At 44.3% G+C, this 15,390-nt stretch overlaps 1 long non-coding RNA gene across 1 annotated transcript in view; it reads left to right on the top strand.

Annotated features, from left to right (window-relative positions):
• LOC310698658 overlaps positions 1 to 14,597 on the top strand; it is a 268,507-nt gene extending 253,910 nt beyond the window's left edge. Inside the window, exon 3 of the long non-coding RNA XR_014521667.1 lies at positions 14,476 to 14,597. This is a non-coding gene — a long non-coding RNA (uncharacterized lncRNA). The remainder of the gene's footprint in view (positions 1 to 14,475) is intronic.
• The last annotated feature ends 793 nt before the right edge of the window (positions 14,598 to 15,390 follow it).

The following is a 15,390-nucleotide window of genomic DNA, read 5'->3' as shown; positions in this document are numbered from 1 at the left end:
AGGTGTTTCCAATGCTTTCTGCTTGCCCAGGATTCTGGTTCCTGCCCTACTTGCACTGCTGCAGGCAGGTCCTGGTCTGGAGATCCAGTAGAGGCCGCAGGTGCGTCAGGTGGGGGCAGGCATCAGCTACAGTCTAGAATGAATGAATGAATAGCAGAAGGATGCACCCCACAAGCAAATCAGGGTGAATGTTCATTGCTGTATAACCTCTTTGCAAAGAAATCAGAATGAATGCTGATTGAGAAGCAAGCATAGTCTAACCTCCAAATAGGCTTTGTGCAAGCAAATCAGGATGAATTCTCAGTCTGGAAGAACTCAATGAATCCGCATTGCAAGGATCCGCATTGTAAGGAGCCTTTGAAGAAGTAGATGTGGCCTCTGTTGTTCAACTCAGTAGCTCATGGTGCTGTTTCTCTAGTGCTAAAATTTGGCTTACATAAAATACACACAGCAGTCAATTGTTTAGTTGGACCACATTCAATATCTGCATAATGAAAATGTTTAAAAAGCCTAGTGAAGCTTTGTTAGACAAATGGTACCCAAGTAGCAGACCATCTTTCTTCTCCTTCTAAATTTATTTTTATAAAGATTTATGGGGACGAAAAAGATCAAAGATTTAATACATGGAAATAAAACAACCTCCCTGGTGGTTGTGTTCTCAGCACATGCCAGATATGACTATCGCCCCATTCATCCTCTCCGCACAAAGATCCATACATCGATAACAACAGCAGAGCCATTCATAATGGGTTGGCCCTCCAAAGACCAAGGGAGATAAATATAGGGAACAATTTTTTAAAAAGGAAATGTCTCCTTTTGAGATTTATCCCCTGAAAACTCTAGTGGATGATGAAACAGTAACATTTTCCCCAGGAAGAAAATGAATTTGAATTATAGATGTGTGCAACAAAAAAGAGGCTTTATAAGTGTGAAAGCTGGTTCCTTCATGAAAGCCGAGTCCCAAGAGACACTGGATGTGGAGCATGGCCAACAGGGAACTTGACACACAGTGAAAGGTGGCTTGATGGAACACCACTAACAATTGAATCAACTAGAAGATGAAGAATGACTCCAGGACTGAAAGTGGACAGCCTAAACAAATAGCAGGTGATGGCTTTGATGCAGTAATGCCCTATTGATATCTTGTGTTCTTCAAGAATTATCAGATAATTGACATGATAAGACCTTAGTGAAATGACCTATAGATGAGTCACTCAGATTAGCTGTCCACAAAGATGTGGGCTGTAGCTGCAGATGAGTTGCCAATATGCAGCTGACACCCAGCTCTATCCGTCTGTTCCATCTGAATCAGGAGAGGTAGTTGAGGCATTAGACCAGTGCTTAGAGGCATTGATGGGTTGTAGGCCAATAAACTGAAGCTGAATCCTCAAAAGATAGAGGTGCTATGTGTCCCAGGTTCTCTATCCTAGAGGAGGGGAAGCAGCCTGCCCTGAATGGATTTGCACTCCCCTGGATGAGCAGGTTCACAGATCTGGGGTGCTCCTGAATTCAACACCTTCACTGGAGACTCAGGTTGCTTGGTGGCCAGGAGTGTTATTTTTCACCTTTGACTGGTGCACCAGCTACAACCCCTTTTGGACAGAAGTGATTTGGCCATTGTACTCCATGCTCTGCTAACTTCCATACTGGATTGTGTGCGGGTGCCCTTGAAAACAATGCAGAAACTTAAGGTACTTTCCAATATATATATTATTAATCACTGGCGTTCAAACCATATAAGAAGATATCTCAATTTCTCTCATGCAAACCAGTCAATTTACACCACGAAGAAAGTGTAACTTTGTTGACAAACATCAAAACTTCCTTCATGTGGTGATTGCCAACTAAGGACTAGGGAGACTGTGGGGTAAATATGTTGTAGAACATCCAGGCTGTCAGGGCAGCAATTTGAAGTGAGGCAGGAGTTGGGGACAATTAACTTAGAAAGCTGTCTTCTGCTGAATCAGACCACTGCTCCATCTAGCTCAGCATTGCCTACACAAGTGCCTTTCCAGAATTGTGGATAGAAGCTTTCATTGACCCTATCTGGAGACTGAACCTGGGACCTTCTGCATGCAAAGAAAATGCTCTGCCAGTGAGTTATGTGGAATTATACACTAGTTGGGATTAAAGATCAAGAAAGAACTGGAGAATAAACCAAGAGGCTGGGATATGGATAAAGTCAGAAGTCAGGACCAAAGGGCAAGTCAGCACTGGAGGAGAAACAAAAAATACAGAAACACACCAGAGCTCAGGAAGATCATATTACTCAAGCAAGGCATAACGAAAAGGAAGCCCTCTTAATGCTCTGTCCTCTTAATTGAGTGGGTGGAGTTCAAGATCTGAAGACGATTGCTGAGAAAGTGGTGCCATACCACAAAACCATCCCATATCAAATCTGCCCTCTCACCAGTGGTTGATACAGAAGCAGAAGTGGGGCACTGTTCTCAGTCTGGAGCATGCTTACAACCTGCCAACAACAAACTATTATGTGTCATGGCCCAGGGCTCAAACTTGCCCTTCTTAAGGAAAAAGGACCTGGACACTTATCAGCTCTCAAACTAGGGAGAGGATTTGCCTTTGGAAATTGATTCTGATGCAGCTACCTTTTCAGAGTGCCATTATCAGAAAAGACCACAAGGCCAGCCCCTCTTCAGCCCATGTTAGCAGATCCTTACACTTCAAGATTTCCATTTATGAAGCTACAGTGATGCTGTGGTTGCTTTTGTGTCACTGTAATAAAAAACACATGAAACAAGCTGGGCTACTTTAAAAGTGAGGGCCTCATTCACTGCATGGGGAGGAGCCAACGGCCTAAAGGAAAACAAAACCCCAATTAGATCATTGGAACAAATTAATTTATTCAGGCTGCAAGCCCAGCTTGGGGGATAAGCTATGAGCCATAATGGCCGTGTTCTACTTCTACAGTTGGGGACTGTATACCTCTGAAAAGCAGTTGCTAGGAATCAGAGGAGAGCAGAGTTGCTGCTGCACCCACGTTCAGCTTACAAACTTCCCACAACCTTCAGGGTGACCACTATGAAAACAGGATTCTGAATTAAATGGGCCTTTGTTCTGATCTAGCAGGGCTCTTATTATGTGTTTAGGAGTAACAGTAACAGTGGACTGTTGCCGTCATGCCCTGCCTGTGTGCTTTCTGGAGCCATCTGACTTGCCATTGTGACAACAGAGTGCTGGTCTATATGGACATTAGGCCTTATCCAAAAGGAGTTCTCCATAGTGTTACCTGCCTCCTCCTTTCCCCTTTTCCAAAGCTTGATTGACACTTTGCCTGACAATGTTTTTGGAAGCTCCTCCTTCCTGGCCATAACGGAGCCCAACACTTTGTTGCATCTGATCATGCATATTTAAACCTACCTCCTGAAATCCATCATTGATTTATCTTGACCTCATTCATAGACCATGGATGTGCACTTAATTGCAAGTTTGCTTCTCTAGAATCAGAACCCACAGAACCCAGCAGAAACTATCTCTTCACAATTTGGTGTTAGGCCCAAACATAATGTCCAAACATGATCATTTTGTAAGTAGAGTGAACTAAAGACACAAACAAGTTTTTCAAATAAAATACCCCCACTTTTTGGTTGACCAGCCATCATAAGCACTCTTGTTGAGCACCTCATTAATTCTGGAGGGGAGTGAAAAGAAATATTCTGTTTGGCTGGGAAGAGGCTCAGCAGCCTTGTAGCACTATTATATAATGATCAAACGAACACTCACAGGCAGGTTTTCAAGGTCTGCCGGCACCGGGGCAACATATCTGAAAATGATTAAGTTACTCCAGTAATTATTAAATTGGATAGCACTCAGATCTGTTCTGCTCTTTATTACACACAATGATTCACCGTTTATAGGGTCATAAATCCATTTGGAAGAGGAGTAGTGACTCCCTGCAGGGGACAGGCTGTGACCGTTTGGAAACAGAGCCAAATCTCAGATGTCTCATGCTTCTTGTTGAGGTGGGGGAAGGATGAAAAAATGATGGCTCTTGACCTCTTGATGGTGGCTGATGATTTGTAATGCAACAAGACAAGTTGGAGGGGGGGGGGCACCACAGCTGGCAAATGTGCCTTGAGGAAGGGAGATGTTAAGCAAAGGGAAAGTAAAAGGCTTCTGTCTGAGGCTGGATCAGCCACTTAGTAGGCACTGCAATGCTACAACTGTATACAGTGTGGAGTGTACCTTATAGCAGCATAGCTACAATTACTTGCTTATAAAGCTCAGACATGATGCCGCCTCCCATTTCTCCACTGTTTGTAAGCTGAAAGGTAGGAAGATAAAAATAGCAATAAGTAGCAGGGCCTTTTTCCCCAGCTGCCAGAGGGCCCCCCTTCTGTATCCATATGATTCTAGAGCAGGGATGGGAATTTCATCTCACATGCCCAAGGACATTTCAGCCAAGCTGCACCCTCCTGCTCTGTACCTGATGTCATATGTGGCTGATTAACATCCTTTATCATTTTAAATGTGTTTGTGGGAGTGGGGAATAATTGGTTTGTTTTTGTTTGTTTTTATTATTTTATGTTTTTATCTTGTATTTTTATGCTGTGAACCACACTGAGATCTTCAGATGAAGGGCAGTATACAAATTTAATAAATATATATATCAAATGTGGGGCAGGTAAAGACCTGGCTCAGCTTAGGTAAAGCCAAGTACAGATGTGGCTCAGATTAGCTAATCAGCTGATTGTTGGGTCTTGTGAAATATTTTGCAGCGGCCTCTGCAAGACTGGACAATCAACTGATTGTTGGGTCTTGTGGAACACTTTGAAAGTCACTTTGCAGATTGCATATTTGCCCACACTGACATCCAGTTCCCCACCCTTTCTTTACAGTAAGAGCAGGAAGCATTGTAGTGTGTGGACAGGAAGCATGATGAACTGCTCTGCTATGAAACCAAATCAGAGTGGGGCAGATAGTTCCTACCCTATCTGTTCAGCTATTGCATCCTAAGGAAGCAGTTCCCACAGGAGGTAAATAATGCAGTAGGCACTCCTAGGCAGGTGGATTGAATAGGAACTGGCAGATCAGGCTGAGTCCCATCTACATTCCAGGTTCCAGAGAAGAGATGCAGAAGGCACAAGATGCAATTCCACAAGCAAGCACAGACAAATGCAGTGTTTCTAGGACCCTGGACAACCTCCCTCACCACTGCTTACCCCACTCCTTTGCAAAAGGGAGGGAGTGTCATAGTCCTGGGCTGCCAGCCACGGCAGAGTTCAGTGAAGGGAGAAGACAGCCATCCAGCCAAGCCTCGGGGGGGGGGTACTTGTCTGGAGGCAGAGTCCACCCACAAGGTCCAATTCAATTCTAAAGTCAAGAATATCTCAGTTAATATAGTCAGATGATCCAGAGGTCAAGAAAGCCAAGAGTCCAAGGTCTCAAGAAGCAGCAGGGTCTGGCCAGGAACAACGAATATAGTTTTCAGCAACTGACTGAGGCTCGAAACCCTGCTTAAGAAAGCTGGAGCCAGCTGGTTCTCCTCAGGAGCAAGAAGGCTGATCAGCAGCAGGTGGAGTCACTTCGCATTCTATTCCTTCAGGCTGCTGCTCAGCAGGTGAAGCTGACTCCTGGCCCATGGCAGGGAGCAGTGATTGCATAGGGCAGAGGAACCAAATTGCAAAGCCTGATTAATTAATACATTTCTTTTTACAAAAGTAAGGGGTCTTCTTTGCAGAGGACTCCTTGCAAAGCTAGTCCAGGGAGCCAAGGTGTAGCTACTCCTCCCTTCCTTTGCAATAGGAAGTGGGGATTGTTTTCAAGTTAGTATTATACAGTATTAGACAGGAATGCTTGCAAAACCTATATGGTCTGTTGAGGCAAGCTGGGCCGCAAGTGTGTATATGCATATCATGAATGCAAAGCAATTACTTGTACTTTTTCCACTGGCGCCAACGCCAGGTAGCCCTGGGGGCCCAAGCACCCACAATTTTTTTCTTGTGAGTGCCTGGCCTCTGCCCCCCCCCACTGCTGCCACCACCACCCGACCTCCCCCCCCCCCACCATGCACCACCAACATGCACTGCTGCTGTCTCCCAACCTTCGTCTTACCTCTGATGCTCAGCCGCCTCGGTGGCAACTGGACTGGGGCCTGTGCCTCTGCCGTGAGGCCTTTATTGGCACAGCAGCCATGAAGAGAGACTGTGCAGTGGACAGAGGCCCCATGGCAGAGGTGCAGGCCCCAGTCCATGCGCCACTGCAGCATGCATGCATGCGCCATACTATATCATATCACAGTGATGTGATGTCATATAATCATGTGGCTGCGATGTCATCGTGTTGCAGCGTGGTGCGTGCATGCTTAGCACCCACAGTGGGGGACCCAGGTCAGTATTGCTGACCTTGTCGGTGGGGTAATGCAATGCTTAGAATCTCTTCTCAGCCCTCAGAGGCTTGTTTTCCCCTGGGTTTCTCCAGAGATCTTCAGAGTGATTGGGACTGGTCAGGCATGAACTCCACATCAGGAATACAGTTTGCCTCCAGAAAAGACTTACTTACTTTCTTTCTTTCTTTCTTTCTTTCTTTCTTTCTTTCTTTCTTTCTTTCTTTCTTTTCTCACTGTTTTCCATGTTCCAAATGCTGCACATTTAGAGCATCGTTGCCACCCATGTAGAAGCCCACGCCAAAACCATTACACAATTCTTATTTAAAAAAGAAAGTCACTAGAATGAAAGCAATTTGCCTTTCACCACAAGAATATGCATTAGTAGCTGGTTATTATGTCCGTATTTTAAATAGCTCATTTTCTGCAAATGGGTTGGGCCCACAGAAGCACTGGGCTTCAGGTTCTCCTGAGTCATTCTTTTAAGCTCCGTCCCCCCCTCCTTTGCCACCTATTTTCGTTCCCCCTGCCCACAAGCTCCATCCTCCCACTAATTGAACAAAGTGGACTTAATTTGAATTAAACTGTCAAGAAATCTTCCACTTAAATTGATTTATCTGCTTCTTCAGCTGGAATGGATTCATTTCAGCACAATGTATAAGAAGCCTGTGTTGATGGATTACATCTCATGGAATGGAAACATTTTTTAATGCAACTCCATTAAATTCTACTCAGGTATGAAAAGGAACAAGAAGAAAGGGAGGATATGAACATGTAGGGAACAGAACATTGGGGGGGGGTGTCGGGGGGGGGGGGAAGCCTGACAGTATATGAAGAACATTCAGACGTAGATTCTCACTGTCAAAAAATCATTATTTTTTTGATTAGCAAACCCAAGACTTCCAGAGCTTCCTTAAATTATTCTCCTCATTTCTAGCATGACTCATATGCTTCTAATAAAACTGATGTCCTCATTATGACCCTCCTAAGTACTTTACCTTATAATGGTGCTGCACTATTTTGCCTTGATCAGACCTCTGGGCACCATGGTTTAAGAAGGATATTGACAAACTGGAATGTGTCCAGAAATGGGTGACAAAGAGGTGTCTGGAGGGTAAGCTAAAAGACGGAAAATGTTGGTTATGTTTAACCTGGAGATGAAACCCATGGGAGGTAATACATCAGCCATATTCAAATATTGAAAGGCTGTACCACAGCTGATGAAGAAAATATGCTGCCTGTGGCACCAAGATATAGGGCCCAAAACAATGGCTTCAAGTTGGGGGGGGGGATTTTTGATGAAATATAAGATGAACTCCCTCACAGTATGAGGTAGTGTGTGATCAATCAACTCCCGCCCGGGAACCAATGTCCTCACTGTGGAAGGACGTGTGGGTCCAGAATTGGCCTCCACAGTCACTTACGGACTCATTGTTAAAACCTTGTTTATGGAAGACACTCTTACTCGGCTGTGAGTGATCACCAAAGAAGAAGAAATGAGGTAGTATTCACTGGGACATACTATACTTTGAGAAGTTCTGAAGAGGCTGGATAGTCACCCATCAGTGGCAGATTTCTTGAATCAAAGGGAAGCTGAAATTTGCCATTATGGCTGGGGCTGATAGGAGATGAGTCCAACAATATCTGCTTGGGCAGAAAAACAAACCAAAAAAGCTTAACTATCAGTCAAAGACAAAACCTATAAACTAGGGCTCCTCACAGATGACCAGATGGTCACAACACCAGACTCCATAAAGACAGCAATCACTCTAACTCAGAGGTTTTCAAACTTTTTGAGTCCATGGCTCCCTTAACCAAGTACATTCTTTCTGTAGCACCCCTGTGGGGCTCAGGAGCCCAGTTATGTCCCCCTTGCTTGCAGAACTGGCAGCCTCTCATTCTTTTTTGAACACCCTCCCTTGTAGATTGTTGCCTCAGTCTCCTCTCCTCTCCCATCTCCTTGGGAGTCCTCCAGGCAGCTGCTGCCGCTGCCCCTGGCCTCTGAGCTGCACCGCTCCTACCCCAAAGAGAGGTGCCTGCCAGAGGCACCATTCACCTGCAAAGCTTATAGCCAGGGCTGCTGCAATAAAAAGCTGCACAAGCCTTTGGGAGGCAGAGACATGAGAGGGAATCAGAGAAGGGAGGGAAGGAAAAAAGGACAGGGGCCAGTGTTGCCTGTGGTACCCCTGATCATCATTCAAGGCACCCCAGGGTGCCACAGGAAACTGGTTGGAAACCACTGCCCTAACCAAATAACTCAATACATTCGCAATGGTGTCAGACCTAGAGGTGAATCTTTGTGAAATCTGAGACTATGTGTTTCAACAACATGCCCCCCCCCCCATATTCAAAAAGTATTTTCCAACATCACGAAGATAAAACCTTGCTGCACAAAATTCAGATATTTAGGGGCACAAATAACCAGAAACCCCAACAAACTATACTTCCACAACTACAACCTCCTTTGGCAAGAAATTAACAAAGACTTGAAGAAATGGAACAAATTCATTTCACCCTCCATAAAAGGCAGAAAAAACTAAATTTTATTGATTGATTGATTTAATTTTTGATTTATATACCACCCTATACCCGCAGGTATCAGAGCGGTTCACAGAATAAAATGAAAATATAAAACCACAAAATACATAATTCAAATAAAAGTAACAGCAACACACACACACCCCAACAAAAAACCCCACATTTTAAAAGGGCATAGGATGTCAGTCAAATCAACCAAAGGCCTGGTTAAAAAGGAACATCCCTGCCACAGCATACCCATTCCCTTAAAACAAACTAAGGAAAATTCCCACAACACTAAACAGCTTCACACAGCCCATGCTTAAAGCATAGAAGGAAAAAGTAAGAAAACTGTCCCCAACTGAATCCCCATTAACCCCCCCTGGCCCACCATCCACTATTCCATCACGTAGCCCAAAACTTCCAAATAAAAAGTTGGCAAGCCAAAGGCTTACAGCACCTAGCAGATTTCTACAAATATAACAAACTCATACCGACACAAGAAATACAAGGCAAACTAGGGGACACCCAAACACCCTGGCTAACACACCACCAATTACACACCTTCTTAAACACCCCAGCAGTAAAAGAGTAAAAGCAGCAGCCAGTAGGCCCTTGACCACCTTCAAAAACCTTCTTCTGACAGCAATGGGACATGGCAAGGGGATAGTATCCCAATATACAAAATTCTATTTCAGATCCCACAAATCCCACAAACCCCTTCATCTCAATCAAAAAGACAATGGGAGCATGGGATAGGTTACAAAATAAACCAATGGACTAAACTGTGGTCAAAACCACCCTTTAAACCCATCTCAGCCAAAAGAAGAGAACTCACCTTGAAACCTATCTCTAATGGTACCTAACACCATGGAAACTGGCAAGGATACATCCAGGAACCTTGCCAAAATGCAGGAGAGGTTGCACCTCTACAGGCACATACTTCCACATGTGATGGGACTGTCCCAAAATCCAACTCTTTGGGACATCATTCCTACAAGAAATATGCAAAGTAACTAAACAAGTCTTAGAAGCCACCCAAGAAATGGTCTTATTGAATATTTTCCAAGACTAAAACACACACTCACACTACAAAGAGGTCATAAGCCACCTACTCTCAGCAGCCAGGAACATCATAGCTAGACACTGTGCCAGGAGTGAACATGGACCACTGGTGCCAAACTGTATGGGAAACAGCCCTACTAGGAAAGCTAACCAACAAACAAACTGAACTAGCACGGGAAACAATAAAAGAGGATGCCTTTACCCTGGTGTGGCTCAACAAGGCAACAATACGAACACACCGACAGCATATGAATCAATAAGGCTAACTTGACCCAACAACCCCTCCCCATCACTCACACAAACAAAACTCACTGCAGTCAACTGAAAGAAACCAACCAGACCCTGGACCCCACAACCTCTTTCACTGCCAAGGAAAACTAAGAAATGAATAGAAAGAGAACCTACGTATTTGATGCTGACTCAAAAACCTTGCACATACACTGTGTAAAAGAATGAAAATTTACTACCTCCCTCTCTCCCCTCGCTTTCTCTCCCCACCTCTCTTCTCCCTCAATCTTATACTGTATGCAACAGTAATGCCTCACATCAAATATAACTGATCTGTACAAAGGCCTGTATGATATGAAAACAGAGACAATTTTTGTAACCCAAACATCTTTAATAAAAACAATTTTCCTGTTGGAATATTTGTAAATAAGGTATGCTGTCTGTGGTACATTTCAACTGCTACCTAGAGTGGGAATTACAAGAAGACAACAAATGGCAACTAATCTTTAACCATTATATTCCACGATCAGGTAACAGAGTAAACTGCATCACAATCCAGGCTATCAGAAATTTATACTACCACTCTGAAGCCTCCATTGCAAAATGGAGGAGGTTTGAACAAATGTGGTAAGCAATTTTGTTTACGGAAACAAGAGGATCAAAATTTAGAAGAAACCAACCTATTGCTATAGACAATCTCTTTTTATAGATTATTTGCTTTGTTTGTCTACATAATGAAGCCATCTGTGCCAAGTGAGGGAGAAACAGAGGAATATCTATATCTATAGCCTTTACAATATATGAAAACAGAACAGGAATATCAGAGCTGACTTTGAAGATTTTACAACCATGAGCAAAATTACTATAAAAACCAGTGCATTCACACTTGGAATTCTAACTGGTAAAAATATGATAAGTACCGTAATTGCTTAGAAACCGTTGCTCAAATCCTATCACATAAGCTTAAAAAGCAATGTTTTGGTTTCCTGATTCCAGTAAAATTATTTAAAGGATGCTGCGTATGACTCCAAGGACTAAGAACACGTTCTCTCCCCCACCCTACACCCAGCTATTCTCCATCAATAATGTGAAAAGAATTTGCATTTGAAAACTATTGAAGGAGAGAGAGGAAAAGGTGAAATTCTCTAGGGTGTGATGTTGGTTGTTGTTATTGTGCTTAAATTGCCTTGGAGGTGGTCAGTGGTTTTTGTGAATGCTGTTGCTCTCATTCAACACATTGTCACTCCATTTCCTTTAGCTCCTCAGGTGCCTGCACTTTGTGAAAAACCTAGGTCATCCTTGGCTGGATTTTCCTATAAATGTGGGAAGGGGTGGAGGCTGCCTACCATGCCCCTAGCAACTGTTCATTTTAAAAAATGATGTCTTTTTGCTTTTAAAGAAATAAATAAAATAATCCAAACTACTACCCCACTCAGTGGGATTTTGTAGAATGGTAAGGCTACTGCTGGATCTGCTGCCCTTCTGCTCATAAATGCCATGGTTGGGGGCTCAGGGGACAGGACAATCAGACCCATAGTTGGGCCAATGACTACATCAGGATCCAGACTACTTAGGATGAGACTACTCAGGATCCAGTGGATCCACAAATGATATGTAATTATGTTTTTTCCTCCCTATTTGCATATTGTTTCCCTTGCATTGAAATGAATGGGGTAGAATTATGTCATAACAATGGTAATTTAAGTAATTAATTACAAAACTTACAAAAGTGTGCCTCTGTGGACAGTGAGAGAAATAGCATTGTTTTGTGGAAGGCGAACTTCAGTGGAATGGGACCAGTGCTGTGTGTGACAAATACAGGGTGGGACAGAAAAAGATGCCTTCTTAAATCCCTTACACCCCAGGAGAGATACCCCTGGCTGAAACTCGGCAGAGCTGCTTCCAGTCAGAGTAGACAAATACTGAGCTAGATGTACCAATGGTCTTTCTCAGTATAAAACAGCTTACTATGCTGAAATCAGTTGGGATTAAGGTCCAGACCCAATGGCACTAACTCCAGGGGGTGCTGGGAGCCTGGTCACCCACAAAATTTTCACTGTGGGGACCCAATCTCTGCCCACCACCTGCTTTACCTCCAGCTCTGTGGTGGTGACTGGGCCAGGGCCTCCGTTTCAACTGTGGGGCCCCTGTTGAGGCCTACATCATACGTGCATCTGGGGGTGTCTGTGGCCACAGCAGGCCTCGGTGGAGGCCTCGCAGCAGAGGCCTTGGCCTTGTCACCATGGTGGCAGCAGGGGTGGGGCAACAGAGCACCATTTCCATGGGGCTGTGGGCACCCACACTCTGCTGCCCCATCCCTGCCGCCACCACAGAGGCATGTCTGTGGCTACAGTGGCCCCTAACAGAGGCCCAGCAGTGAAGGTGGAAGCCCTGGTGCCGGACAGTGGTGGTGGTCAGCTGTGACATGACCTGACATTGTAATGTCACATTGCGCATGCGAGCTGCTGGGCACCCAGAGTCTGGGGCCCAAGTTGGCTCCTATGTCCAAACCTGAGTAGTCCATATAGGATTGTGTGGTTTTTAACATTAAGTCCTAACCCCGAGCTCCTCTTTAATTTGCTCTCTGCTTTTCCATGTTGTGCTTCTATATAAATGCCTGCTATGCCTCCTCTGGTGGTTGTTCTCCTCACAAACAAATGTTGAACACAGACTGTGCCAATGTTTTCAAGCTGCCTCTGATCTGTCATTCAGTGCAGAAGCTTCTCCGTAGCTGCCTATGCAAATATTTCCTCAAAATTACAAATATTCAAAACGTCAGAAGCGTAGGAGAACCTTTGTTAAAGCACCTTGTTTTATGGGATTAACAGCAGCCTAGGATGTGTGGTGATGCTGACATGCTATTTGTACAAGGCTAAGGGAAAACAATGGACCAGCCTGGGGGGGGGGGAGAAAGATTGCAATAGTAATGCAACAAAGCTTCAGTGCAAGCCATAAATACAGTATAAGGCCTAAATATATAGACATGGATATTTAAGTGCAGCACTGAAAACAGGGAGGAAAGTAACTATTTTTCAAGTACCCACTGCCTCTATATGTTTCCTTTGCAGGTGGGTGGGAAGAGGTGGAATTAATTCTGAGGCGCAGACACCGGATTGGCACATTTGGAAACAAAATGTACCTCAGTATCTAAAAATCAAAGCACCATGAATATTTAACAGGGGAAAGAAAAGAATGATTTTTGTCATCTGGTAAAAGCATCTCTGAGAGGCTTACGCCCTGCTTGCCTCCTGTAAAATGGCTTTCTTTGTACACAGTGTGCCAGAGATGAGATTGCAGCCCTTAATTTTGAGCTAGGGAATGACAGTATCAGGACCCCAGAAGATGCTGCTTCAGAAATAGACACAAGGCTCTGGATTCCTCATTATACCTCTGGCAAATATATATAATGACAGAATCATAGAGCTGGAAAGGGGCTTAGAGGCCATCCAGTCCAACTCTCTGCTCAAGGTAGAATCTGCAATGTAGCCTGCAGCGACAGCATCCCTGACATTTGGCTTCACAGCAAGGGTGGGGAGCCCCCAAGTGACTTTGCCTGGACCCTGGGACTCTGCCAATGCGACACACCACAGGCCACATCCCTCCCTGGCCCTGCTTGTTGTGGGAGATTTATGCAGTCGAACTCTGATTGGTATTTGTAGATTCAGGTAGGTAGCCATGTTGGTCTGATACAGCTGAAATAAATTAAAAAATTGTCCAGTAGCACCTTAGAGACCAACTAAGTTTGTTCTGAGTATAAGCTTTCGTGTGCATGTACGCTTCTTCTGCATGCAAGTGAGGTCCCTAATTCACCACAGGTTTGAAACCCATCGGCTACCCTCACCTGGTTTGGTCGGCCAGTCAAAGCTGTTTCCTGGGGTGTGGCTGCTGTTGCATGCTTACAGCTTCTACAAGCCACAGGCAAGAGCTGAGTGGGGACCAAAAGTGGACAAAGTAGGTTTTTGGCTAGTCAAGAACTCAATGGTGGTAGCTCCTCGCTGCTCTCTGCGGGCAGTGAGGAAGTTCAGGCAAGGGAAGGCCAGGCAAAAATCCTTGCAATGTTCCCCAATGGGGTCTGGGGAGCTCACTGCATCCTGCTGAACCGCTCAAGCCCATGTCTGCCAACTTGAAAGGCACAGCAGGTGTGAGACTGTCCCTGGGGGTGTGTCCCTGCCATGGAGAAGCCTCTGTCTCCAGCATGATTTGTGGTTGGTTCCTCCTTAATTTGGACAATTGGCTTTAAGAAAGAGGCACTCCTGGACCGACACATGCTAATGTCCTGCAGTCAGTCAGCTACCGAAAGGACTGGGCTTGGCGCTTTGAAGGTATCAGAATGTTTTCTTTGAAGCTTGAGAACCCCTACAAAAGCCAGGAAAGGAAGGGGGAGGACAAGGTGCTTTGTGCTTTCATATGATTTTCAAATGGTCTCCCCTGCAAAATGAAAGAGACATGTGTAGCCTCTGTTATGTTATTCTGTCTAGTGGACTCCAAATAAGAAATAATGCAGCTATGTGAGGAAATGATGGTGATCATATGTTTGGAACAGGTGCAAGAAACCTGGTTTTAAGAAATTTGATTTGTAATAATTTGGGAAATTAATAAAAATAATTTGAAAAAGTGGACAAAGTACCCCAGAAGGAGCATGTGTACCCCCACCAGAGGTGGTACCACTCCCCTAACATCCCATACACTCAAAGTACTCCCATTGAAATTAATAGTAATGTCCAATCATTTCCGTGGATCTACTCTATAACTACCATTGGAGGCAAGCCATTGGTTGTACCCAGCATTAGTTCTATTCATAGTATATCTATTGAAACTAATGGACATGACTGATCTCTGCTTATTAAGTATAAATTAATTTGATACAACCCTATGCATCTGAACAAGCATAGCTAATTTTCATGTGCATTTTTTTAATACCTAAAAGTTTGTCCTTACCCATTGTATAACCAACTGATCACTGCAGGAGAGGGCTGCTGCAAATACCATCCCATCAGGAGGGATGTTTCTTATGATATAGGTATGAAACCTCCAAGGTGGTGGCACCTACTCTTTGAAACTCCCTCCCATTACATACCATGCGCCCGCCATTTCTAGTGTCTGTCTCCTGCTGGACTCTCCTTTCCCAATAAGCCTTTTAAGTAGCGGTTCTTCTCTCTGCCTGTATTTGTATTGAATCTGAAATTGTTTTTAATATTAGTTTTTATTGTTAATCATTTCCTGAAGTTTCATGGGAA

This window comes from Podarcis liolepis (genome assembly GCF_965112155.1).
Source record: "Podarcis liolepis genome assembly, chromosome: Z".
NCBI classification, from domain to species: Eukaryota; Metazoa; Chordata; class Lepidosauria; order Squamata; family Lacertidae; genus Podarcis; species Podarcis liolepis.
This window is presented reverse-complemented; position numbering and strand designations above follow the sequence as displayed.